General features: G+C 47.4%; 1 protein-coding gene across 1 annotated transcript in view; it reads left to right on the forward strand.

Moving 5' to 3' along the window:
• LOC129385057 (uncharacterized) overlaps nucleotides 1-11,935 on the forward strand; it is a 364,778-nt gene that overhangs the window by 230,162 nt on the left and 122,681 nt on the right. The window lies entirely within an intron of this gene.

The following is an 11,935-nucleotide window of genomic DNA, read 5'->3' on the forward strand; positions in this document are numbered from 1 at the left end:
AAACGTCTCCTGGTAAAGAAAACCTCTGATGTGACAGAAATGTTACGAATAAAGATCCAGTATACCTAATATTCTCCGCGAGTAATAGTTACAATATAGCCTAAGACTTACACTTACGCATGGGCAGGGGGGAGACAAACGGGAGGAAAGACAGGGAGGTTAGCCAGTGTGGCTACCGGCTGGCTACCCTGTACTGGGGAACGGGGTAAAGAGAATAAAAGGATATGGCCTAAAATGCCACTGCGCCAAAACTTATAAAAAATACATTTCAAGCATAATTCTTGGCGGTGTTGCGAAACGGTGCTAGTTCTTGAGATCGGCCAACGTACCCACAAGGAGAGTTTGTGTCACTGCTGTGATCATAAGCATCCTGTTACTGAGAAGGCATTTGTTTGCAAAGACAAGAGGAGAGACGTCGGATACACATTCAAGTAAAATATTAGTATGATTCAATCACCGCGATGAAGATAAGGGAGACAGACGTCGCTCTCAACACACGGGGCACAGTTACCTGTGAACAGTTTACCTGCGTAGGTGACTAATTATTTCCTACACATTTCTCAGTAACTTGCACTCGTTCAAATAACGTAAATTTTCATCACGTGCATTTGTTCGAAGAAAATTTTATGTCAATAGCCAATTTGGAAGCGACGAATTTAGGTCCTAAGAGTCTGGAAACAACACAGGAGTAACTGATGTTGTCGCTGTTAGCCTCAGTTGCAAATATATAACGCTTGAAAATTCTATGATTACCTTTTCTTCGCGGTTCAGATCAGACAACCGTCGGATCTTGCTGTGACTGGGACTTTTATCAGGCACCGCTTCGTGCTCATTCACCTCTAAAAACGATGCACTCCAAGATCAGAACTCAGCAAGCCTTATTGAACGTATGCCCAGGATGCAATACTTTTATGTGCAATTCATAACACATTCATTTTGTCATGTCGAAACCTATGACTGTTACAAGATAGCCGTGGCGCCCTTTTAAATATTTTCCTAATGAAATGAACACAAAAGAGAGATGTAGTCACCCTATAATGTTGATGGCTACGTTTTCTCACATGACAGAAACAAAACCCATATTACACACACACACACACACACACACACGCACACGCACACACACACGCACGCACGCACACGCACACGCACACGCACACGCGCACGCACGCACGCGCGCACGCACGCGCACACGCACACACGCACACACACACACACACACACACACACACACACACACACACACACACACACACACACACACACACACACACACATATATATATATATATATGTGTGTGTGTGTGTGTGTGTGTGTGTGTGTGTGTGAGAGAGAGACGAAAGGGGGCTCGATTTTTATTAATCATACCACAAGAAGCCAACACATAGACCAAGGACAACACAGTGGAAATCCCTTTACTTACTCATGGAATTAAAGAAATCATATAAATTGAATTTGAAAGTGGATGAAAAAGCAACTTGCCGCAGATGGGGAACGATCCCACGTCTTCGCTTTACGCGTGCGATGCTCTACCAACCCAGCTGCCGCGGCGCCGTTTTCCCATCCACTTTCTAGGGTACTTATGTGTTACTACGAGAACTAAGCCTGGGAGTTGCTTTTTCATCCACTTTGAATTCCATTAATGTATCATTTCTTTAATTCATTTATCAAGTACAAGTAATTTCCCCTGTGTTGTCCTAGGTGCCTTTGTTTGTTGGCTTCTTATGAAATGATATTATATGTGTATGTTATATCGCATATGTACTAAGAAAATAAACATCGTCCTAGGGCCAGAAATCCTCAGCACATAGACCTATACACACACGAACATATAGATACAAAAGGCGAAAGCAAACTGGTCGCATCGTATTCTTTTCCCGTAATAATTTTCTTCCTTAGAGCAAGAAAAGGTTACGTCATGTCACAGTTACGCACAAGTAAATCATATTTGCCGCGCACTTACTTAATTAAAGAAAAGTATTCACCTTTTTTAGCAGGGTACCTATAAAAGTTTACACAACAAGCACACAGAAAAATATGAAAGAAATCAAAAGAAAAATTATTGTGAACTTGTATTAACACTAATGTAATATGGGAGGAAGATTTGGAGCTGGTGTTCAGAGTTAAGCTTGCATATGCACCCGCCAGGTTTCTCATTGCATCAAAACAGGCGACATATAGAAACAGCTATACAGACTAGAGCGCGGCAATAGAGGTTGTTTTTATGCTGCCAATGTAAATAGTGTTGGATGCATCGAAACTTGCTACGATCACATTTCCAGGGCGCAGCAGCATAAATGACTGTAACGATAACGGTATTGTTTCCTAACGCGCAGTTTTCGCCTCGTAAGACGTCATGCGAAAAATAAACATCAGCATAGCTATCGCTTGCAGCGTGAAAGTAAGTCATCGACGAAAATCGCATTACGATTGGCGTGCGAACGAGCGCGATTGGAGATGTGCGCGTTGGAAAAAGTCTCTCGGCGGAAAGCGAACGGTGCAAATGAAGGCAGACGACAAATATGGAAGAAAAAGAGGGAGATTGAGGAGAAGAGAGAGAGAGGATGGGAGAGGAGGAATAACGGGAAGCTCAGGGGTTCATAACTAAAGCTCAATAATGTAACGCAACAACAACAAAAAAAAAAACAAAGAGTTCAGCGCGAACGAGACATTGCAGGGTAGCGCAAGGCAGTCATTGGCAAACGAGCGTCCCGCGAGAATTTCCAGAAAGAAAAAAAAAAGTACTTAAGCCAGCGGATCAAATTTGGGACACGCGCGAGACCAAATCAGCTGCGCTAAAAGCCCCGAAGGCTGCGCCTGAGCGGCGGGATATAGGCACGTCTCCCATTATATATGTCAGCTTGATCTTTCCTTCTCCAATTTCAGCGCTTTTTCCCCATTGCTTCTTTTGTCTTTGTTTCTTCATGCCAAAAGGCTTCTACAGTACTTTTTTTAATGACTTTTATGGCTCACATTGGCGATAAAGCTCATTTTGCGTGTATCACATATTTCGTCTTCCGTATATACCGAACGGTTCGGGGAAGACCAATCACTGCTTCGCATTTTGCGCCGTCCGCTCTGTCGGCGGGATTTTTGCACCTCTAATCAAGACTGCGTAGTTCTAGGTCAAATAAGGAGAGTACAGTCGCGGCGAGTGAAAGATTTATGGAAGAGAATGTTCTTTCCAAGCTAATCTCCTACCAGCAGCATGTGTAAGAGTAGGTACAAATAAACGTTACGGAGGTGGGCTTATATTACAGCTGCGACATGGAGCAAAGGCGAAGGAATGCAGTAAATGTGAGTACTCCTTCCTATCCAGAATTATGTGTGACTTTCGTGCCAGCTCACTTCTGCCTAGACATAAACCTCAGCCGACATTGCCTGCTGCATGTGCTGTTTATGACATAGAACACGGAGATTGCGTACAAGCGAATGAATGCTTCATTGAAGCAAATACTACAGAAGAATGCCATGAAACATAAATCGCCTAAAAAGAACAGGCTCTCACATGTGGTTGGTTTTGTATTCTAACATATAAAAAAAGACACTTTTGTTCATTGGAACCAAAATGTTTGCAACTCCCTAGGAACAAAACTACAAAATGAAGCTCTAAAGGATTTTTTTTAGAAATACCTTTTTTTTGGTGGGGATACCCGTGTTCTGCGAGAAAACCCCAGTTCTTCTGTACGCGCAACGTATGCCGTGCATCAGGCGTTTTCGTTTATGCCTTGAATGGCAGCGCTTCCACTTTTCCCGGGCCTGACAACATCAGGTACGCTGCTCTCCGCCACCTTGACCATGAAGCCTGAGAAATAATGCTGCGTCATCTCAACGTCTCATGGAGTGACGGCGTTGTTCCTTCTGAGTGTAAGCGTAGCCCTCTTGTCCCAATCTTAAAGCATGGAAAGTGTTCCCTTGAACTGACATCATATCGACCTATTGCTCTCGCCAGCTGTGTTGGCAAGTTGCTGAAAAGGGTGATAATCACGCGCCTCGAGTGGTTTCTTGAACATTGAAATCTTTATCCAGACGCGATGACAGGTTTTCGACGTGGCCATTCGTCGGTCGACAAATCAATTGATCTTGTGTCTTCAGTTCCGCTACAGAAACAATCCAAACGCCTCTTTGCAGCGCTGTCTTTAGATGTGAGGGGCGCCTATGACTATGTTTCTCAGGAAGCCAGTCTTGACGCGCTTGTGGCTACTGCAATCGGAGGCAGCACTTTTCGGTTGTATCAGAGCTACCTGACTGAAATGAGCTTCTTTGTATTCTGCCGATAACGCTGCTCGCACAGCACATCAAGAAGAACACATTATTCCAATTCCGCTTTCGAGGACTGACGCTGCAAGGCAGCTTAGACACCTGGCACGCAATCTCACACTGACCGATTGGAACTCGCCAAACTTACGACTTACGCGACTGCATCGACTAAACCCCTCCCTGCAACTCCGACCTCCACTCGGACTTCCTCGACGTGAAGCTACGCTTCTCTGTCGCCTTTGGTTAGGAGTTGCCTTCACAAAGGCATACTCTACATTAATTGCAGTGACTGACAGTGGAGCATGCGAGGTCTGTGGCACGGAAGAAAACATCGACCACCTGCTGTGCCATTGTCCACGATACACCCCTGAGAGACAAGAACTTGCGAAAGCTTTTCAAAAACTGGACAATCGGCCGCTTTCTGTGCAAGTGCTGCTGGAACACCGCCCCCATCGCCCGTCGGCTCATAAAGCGGTGAAGGAACTTTTGTGTTTCTTAAGGACGACGGGTTTGTGCGACCATCTGTGACTTTTAATGCATTTTCTGTAAGACCACACGCGTCAGTGAACTCGCCGCAATTTCCTTCTTTCCTTCCCTCCTCTCTCTGCCTGTGATCTTTGTTTTCCCCTTTCCCATTCCCCCGGTGTAGGGTAGCCAACCGGACGTTATTCTGGTTAACCTCCCTGCCTTCTACTTTTCTCTTCCCTCCTCCTCCTCCCCTTGTATTCACCATGGATAGTCAAACTACCGACCACTACACCAGCCGTAGAGTTCCACAAGGTGGAGCTTTGAGCCCGGTTTTGTTCAACCTACCTTTGATCGGCCTGGCGGAATTCCTTCCACAGTCGGTCAGTCTGTCAATTTACGCAGATCACATCTGCATTTGGGTGTAAGAAGTAACTCGGCCGCAGGTTCGCACAAGGTTACAAAAGGCTGCAAGGATGACGTGTACTTACCGTCAGAGACAAGGCCTCAGAATTTCAACAGAAAAGTGCAGATTAGTCGCCTTGACGCGAAAATCGATGACTGAATACCCGGTGTCTATTAATGGCCAGCCTATCTTGTAAAAGAGAACCCATCGATTTTTAGGAATGAATGTCGACAGCGACCTCTCCTAGAGCCCCCATATATCTTACATAAGGAAGAGACTCCTCTTAATCAGTAACCTTTTCAAAGCCATTGCTGGAAAAGCATGAGCACCATTGGTGCGTTCTATACTGTACTGTACAACTACTGTACTGTAACTGTACAAAGTGCTCTTGATGGCTTTCTTACGTTACAGCACTCCGGTGCTGTCAAGCATCCAGAGTGCATCAAGCATCAGAGTGCTTGAGAGCATACAAGCTCAAGTTCTTAGAACATGTCTAGGTCTACCGCGATGCGCTTCAACAGCCGCAACAATTGCCATCGCCAGTGAACATGCCGTCAGTACGTATATTGTCATAGACACTGTTAGAAATCATCTTCGGTGCCTTTCCCGAATCCACCCTGAACGCCTTGCTTACCTCTCGGAAGGTAGACCAGAGGCAACGTTTTCGGTCATTGTAGCCTCGTACCGATTCTCTCCTCCATCGGATTTCATGCCTGCCGTAAAATCTAGTTGACATTTATACAAATGGCTCTTTGACTTTAACCAGATCCGCTGGTGCGGTACTCAGTCCGTTGACGTCAATCTGCAGGAAGTTCAAGATCAGCCATGTCACAACATCGACAGGGTACGAACTTTCCTCCCTCCATAGTGCAGTGCTATATGTGCAGCAACAGTTACCAAATCACTGGTCCATATTCTGTTTTACTATCTGATTAAAATGCAGCCCTGCAATCACTCTTATCAGATTTGCGCCGCAGCCCACATGAACTATTGCTAGCAGAGATAGGATTACGCTGCCATCAAGTGGTGGACAGAGGACTACATTGTATTTCAGTGACTACCTGGGCACTGCAACATTACTGGCAATGAAAGTGCCGACAAAGCTACGTGGGAGGTACATGTTGAGGTTGAAAGCATCTCAATATCATTGTCGAGAACGGATCGGATAAAGCACGGCACCTCAGCGGTCTTGCCCAAACTATTACTGTAAGGAAATGGAACATACTAGAGTTCGCCAACCGCCGCCTATATGACACGGACCCGCATATGAGATAACAACTTTTACCTGGTTAAATTATAACCGACGAGAAGAAAAACTACCGTGCTGCTTGCGCGTAGGAGATTTTTTTTTCACCAACGTCTGCTCATTCCTAATTGGAATGGCGGACAGTCCTAACTGCAGCCCATGTGGTGTCGAAGAAATGACCAAACATCTCCTGCGTGACTAGACTGCCCCACCCACATACGAAGATGAGAGGAGTGCCCTTCGGGGAGCTTCGGGGTGCTTAGATGACCGGCCTTTCACAAAGGAGATCTTCCGCCGGTGGCCTCGTGCATCTGCTATATGCAAGGCCACAAAAGCGCTGGTGTGTTCCATGAACTGCACCAGCCTGTATAACCACCTGTGACTGACTCAGCGATGACAGCTTGTGTGTATGCCAGTGCAAACTGTGAACTTCTCTCTTTCCTCTCCTCTTTCAATCCCCTTTTCTCGTTTCCCAGTGGAGAGTAGCCTACCGGGCTCAGCCTGGTTAACCTCCCTACCTTTCCCTTATGACCTCTCTCTCTTTTCATGTGTGCGCCAACGAAGGCGGCAATAAAGCGAAGGAAGAACTAGAAAATGAGTGAGGCAAAAAAAAAATAAGAGCTGTTATTCTCTTATTAGAGTGCGGCTGACCCCTGTTGAAGTTACTGAGGATGCAGATCTGGTGCATGTATCAACCGTACATCGGTCTATCTCTATCGACAGCATGACCATGTTCGGAGTACAAACTGGCCAGGTGCAATGCGTGGATATGTGCGGGCAGCAACGTCTTTGGCAACCGGATTTTTTTATATTTTATTTATTGCCACTTGTGGAATAGCAAAGTCACTCAACTTCTGGCGAATCTACTACTTAAATTCCGCCAATATGAACTCGTAGGCGGTCCATCCTAAGTTCGATTTATCGGTCGGTGACTGAACTGGTTCCAAAATAAATGCTAAGCACCTTTCCGTTGCTTACTTATTTTTTCCTAGATGCTTTGTTGTCTTCTTAATGCTCAACATTTCTGACAACAGTGTTAACAGATTGTATAACATATAGCATGGCACCTCTGCACAGCTCTCTTGTTGGACGGAACTGCTCTTTATGGGAACGTATCTCTCCGGCCCTATGATGTTCTGGCGTGGCCATTCAAACCAAAAAATTCTTTTTCTTTTTTCACTTTGTCAGGACCACTGACTACATGCATTTCTGGCTTGGTTGCGAAGGCATACACATATTTTAATTGCTTAGAAGGTCTAGTTTTTACCATTTACACGATAACGCATGACCACGTATGAAGAGCCCTCAGTTCGTGAACTGCTTAGTTGTTTCGTTCCATTTGTGCTGTTAATAAAGGATTCTTACAATGACCAGTGTAAGGATATTAACAGTCAGACCTTGTCAATACTTGGGTGCACAAAGTCTTGAATAAATAATTGTGAAAAGCCTGTACATTACTTGCTAGCGATCCGAAAAATATTTCATATTCGAGTCGGTTCTATTCGTTTCTGGCCCTGTTGAACTCTTACGATATTCTGTCTCACGAACTATCATTTCCACACCCCTACAGTATGAACTGTTCAGGTAGGAAGGTATAGTTATACGGTTTCGTAATTGCAAAATGAGGAGAGAAGCAGCAGCTCAGAAACGATGCTATTGTGTGTGGCAAGTCTCTCTATGAATTAACAACACAAAGTGCAACGTAATGAGGCAGTCTACCTGTGATCGATGGGCTTTCCTAACAGTGGGATCAATGGCAACGAACGAAGCAGAGACAGGTGCTTCTTGTGTTTCGCCGAACCGAACGAAAGTTTCAGGTGAAGCATAAAAAAAGATGAAAGAGCAATGTGGGAGGACGGGGAAGGTGGGGGAGCGCACTTCAGCACTTGAGCTTCGTGCAGAAAGCCACCGCCATTATCCTTCAGTTGGCTGCTCCTTTTCTTCGATACCTGAAAATGGAGGAAGCCACTTTTCTTGTCTTCCGACCTCATTGTTTTCTCCGATACCGGCAGCTCTACTGTCTATTCATATTTTTTTTTTCGTTTGTTCTAACTTTCGTTATCCCTGAGGTTGAAAAAACCCGATAGTATCCAGCTTTCTTCTCCCACTAAGGTATAAGGCGTAGGTTTTCGATTCGGCTTTTACCTTAATGTGTTGCGAAAAAAAAATTGATTGCGCTGCTTGAAGAAGTGCCAGCAAGGCCTGTCGATTCTAACGCTCCTCAGTGCAGGGGAGCTGCCATCTGATAGTCGGTCGGTGTTAAGCGAAGAAAAAATAATGCACCACGATCCGCGTGTTACTGATCGACTGAAGTAAAGAAATTCTAACCTTTAAAGCGCAAAACTCTAAAGATAAATTTTACTTTACCGTGCTGTATTCAGCTAAACTTCTGCTTCATCAGCGGCACTCGCGGATTGTTATCGTTGCTGAATTGGGACAGTATGGAATGTTCGCCTACCAAAGAGCCCACGATTCCCAGCACCATGGCTAAAAACAAGCAAAAGAAATAGCTAAATGAGAGAAGAATAACATTAGACAAAAGTAGGCACTCACTTAGAGTGAAAGAAACGTGCTACATATATTCAATTTCGGAATCCTGCAATTTTCGTTTCAGAAACTGTTTTCCTAGACTCCTGTCGACTCCTGTGGTCTGTAAAGAGATACGCTGGACGTCGTTTGAAGACAAGTGCACAACAGGTGTTCGATAGTTTTTTCTTTACCGCACGTGTCGCACATTGGTGTATCGGCCATTCCAAGGTAGAAAAGAAAAATACGTTTCCTAAATACCACACCAAGTCATAGGTGAAAGAGCAGTGTTCCATCTCCGCGGGATAGGCTCTTGGTGCCGTAGCAAAGGTTGCGGGGTATGCAGGCGGCAATTATAGACTCGCTCGGAAAGCTCCAGTCAACTTGGGTTCGGCGAGCAAGTAAACGAAGTTTAGGCGTTGGTCCTCGCCAGTGAAATTGATTGGATTGGATTGGAGCCTACTTTATTTATGCCTGCAGTTGGGTGCTCGCGCTCCCCGACGAGGGCCTACGTCATCCTCGAAGTCGCCGTTACTCGGCGCAGGTCTCCGCTCGCCGTTGCCGGCTCGCTGGGTCCGTGGCTTTCGAGCGCCTCGAGGACCTGCTGGACGGCCCAGAGCTGATCGTCTCGGTCGTAACTCTTCGCGGCTGCCTCGAGCCACGGTGGGAGCGTTCTTGATTTTGCTTCTTCTGGATATTTAACGCACTCCCACAAGATGTGCGTGTAGTCTGCGGTCTCCCTCCAGCAGACTCTGCACATATCTGTCGGATATGTCTCGGGGTACATGCGATTCATCAGTCTCGGGCTCGGTAGCGATCCGGTCTGGAGCTGTCTCAGTACTACCGCCTCCGCTCGACTCAGTCTCAGGTGCGTAGGTGGGAGAGTCCTGCGAGCCAGGCGGTAGGCCTTCGTGATTTCATTGTAATCCGTCATGCGGTCCTTGGTTCCGAACCACGTCGGACGGTCTGTCACCGGGGCGCGGTTGGTTAGCGCACGCACCGCTGCATGTGCCGTCTCATTATGGTTCTCATTGCGTTCCGACGCGTCGCCCGCGTGCTCCGGCAACCACTTGAGTCGTACTTTTCGTTCTTCTAGTTTGACAGCTCGCAGTACGCGCTCAGCCTCCCTGCAGATTTGGCCTTTGGCGAAGTTTCGCACCGCCTGTCTTGAGTCACTCAGCACCGTGTGGCAGTCTGCGTCGGCGATGGCCAGGGCGATGGCTACCTCCTCCGCTTGTTCCGCTCCGGCGCTTTTCACGCTCGCTGCCGTCCTCGTGGCGCCGGTTGACGCCTCTATGACGACCGTTGCGAAGGCGTTCTGTTGGTATTCGGCCGCGTCCACGTACCACGCGTGTTCGTCGTTGGCATGCTGGTCGATGAGAGCCTTGGCCCTCGCCGCTTTTCTTCCCTTGTTGAACTCGGGATTCATATTCTTCGGTATGGAGTTGATTCTGGTTTGGCGTCGGACCTCTTCGGTGACGAGGAGCTTCATCGAGCCTCGTTCGAGCGTCTAATTCCCAGATCGTCCAGTATCTTCCTCCCGGCTTCGGTCATGGACAGCCGCTCCAGTTGAGAGGTCCGTTGCGCTTGGGCTGTTTCTTCGAGCGCATTGTGTATCCCGAGTTGTAACAAGCGGGTCGTGCTCGTTGACTCGAACAGGCCCAGCGCCGTCTTGTACGCTCTTCTGATGAGCACGTTGATTTTGTTTCGTTCGTGTTGCAGCCATCTGTGGTAGGCTGCAACGTACGTGACGTGGCTGATGACGAAGGATTGGCAAGCCTAATTAGGCTCTCCTCTCTCATGCCAGCCTTTCGGGAAGTGACTCGTTTGAGGAGTCGAATCGCGTTGGCTGCTTTTGCCTTGAGACGGGTGATGGTTTCGCCGTTTCTTCCGTGCTTTTCGATGACCATGCCTAGGATCCTAATTTTGCCGACCTCGGGGATCACGTTGCCGGATTTGGTGACGATTCTGATTTTTTCGTTTTCGCGTTGTCTGGTCTTGCGTCTGCTGTTTTTGGTAGGTGGGAGTATGAGAAGCTCCGATTTGCTCGGCGAACATCTCAGTCCGGTGCCTTCCAGCTGGTCTTCTATTGCGTCGACGGCGGCTTGCAGCGCGCCCTCGATGTGGGCGTCGCTGCCACCGGTCACCCATAGCGTGATATCGTCCGCGTAGATGGTGTGCTTGACGTCTTCGATGTGCCCGAGCTTTTCGGCCACTCCGATGATTACCAGGTTGAAATGCATCGGCGAAATGACCGATCCCTGCGGTGTGCCGGAGCTCCAGAGCTTCTTATCTTGCGTCTGTAGGTCGCCTGCTCGTAGCGCGACGGTCCTGTCCGTGAGGAAGTCCATGATGTAGTTGTAGGACCATTCGCCCATGTTGAGCTTGTAGACTTGGGACAGAATCGCCGAGTGTTTCACCTTTTCGAAGGCGCTCTGCAGGTCGAGCCCTAGGATTGCTTTGTTGTCGCGGGCGCTGCCACAATCATCGATGATTTGGTATTTGAGCTGCAGTATCGCGTCCTGCGTGCTGAGGTGCTGTCTGAAGCCTATCAAAGTGGCCGGGTACAGCCCTTCTCGTTCCAGGTAGTCTTGCCACCTGTTGAGCAGGATATGCTCCAGCACCTTGCCCACGCAGGACGTGAGCGAGATGGGCCGGAGGTCCATCTTGCTGAACGGAAATTTATGTAGAAGTCGACACCATCGCTCCGCGCTTCCGTCACTGGTGCATTAAGAAGTCGATGTTATTCGAGTAGAAGCACACGTCACTTTAGTACTCACTTCGCACTTCTGTAGCTACAAGATGGCGCCAGTCTCATAATGTTTCCCCTTCTTTATCCATCTCTCGTAGTAAGCACTGCTCTGTAAAAGCTGTATTGGCTTTCACACGACAGTCAACTTTGTTACAGACGCGATAACGACAATATTGAGTCAAGATTCAAGCCACAAGTCGAAGAAGTGGAAGACAAGGTGATTCGTGAGCGCGAGTGGTGGTTCGAGGCAAGTGAGAGAGAGAGAAGTATTTATTATGA

This window comes from Dermacentor andersoni, chromosome 5 (assembly GCF_023375885.2).
Source record: "Dermacentor andersoni chromosome 5, qqDerAnde1_hic_scaffold, whole genome shotgun sequence".
Taxonomy (NCBI): domain Eukaryota; kingdom Metazoa; phylum Arthropoda; class Arachnida; order Ixodida; family Ixodidae; genus Dermacentor; species Dermacentor andersoni.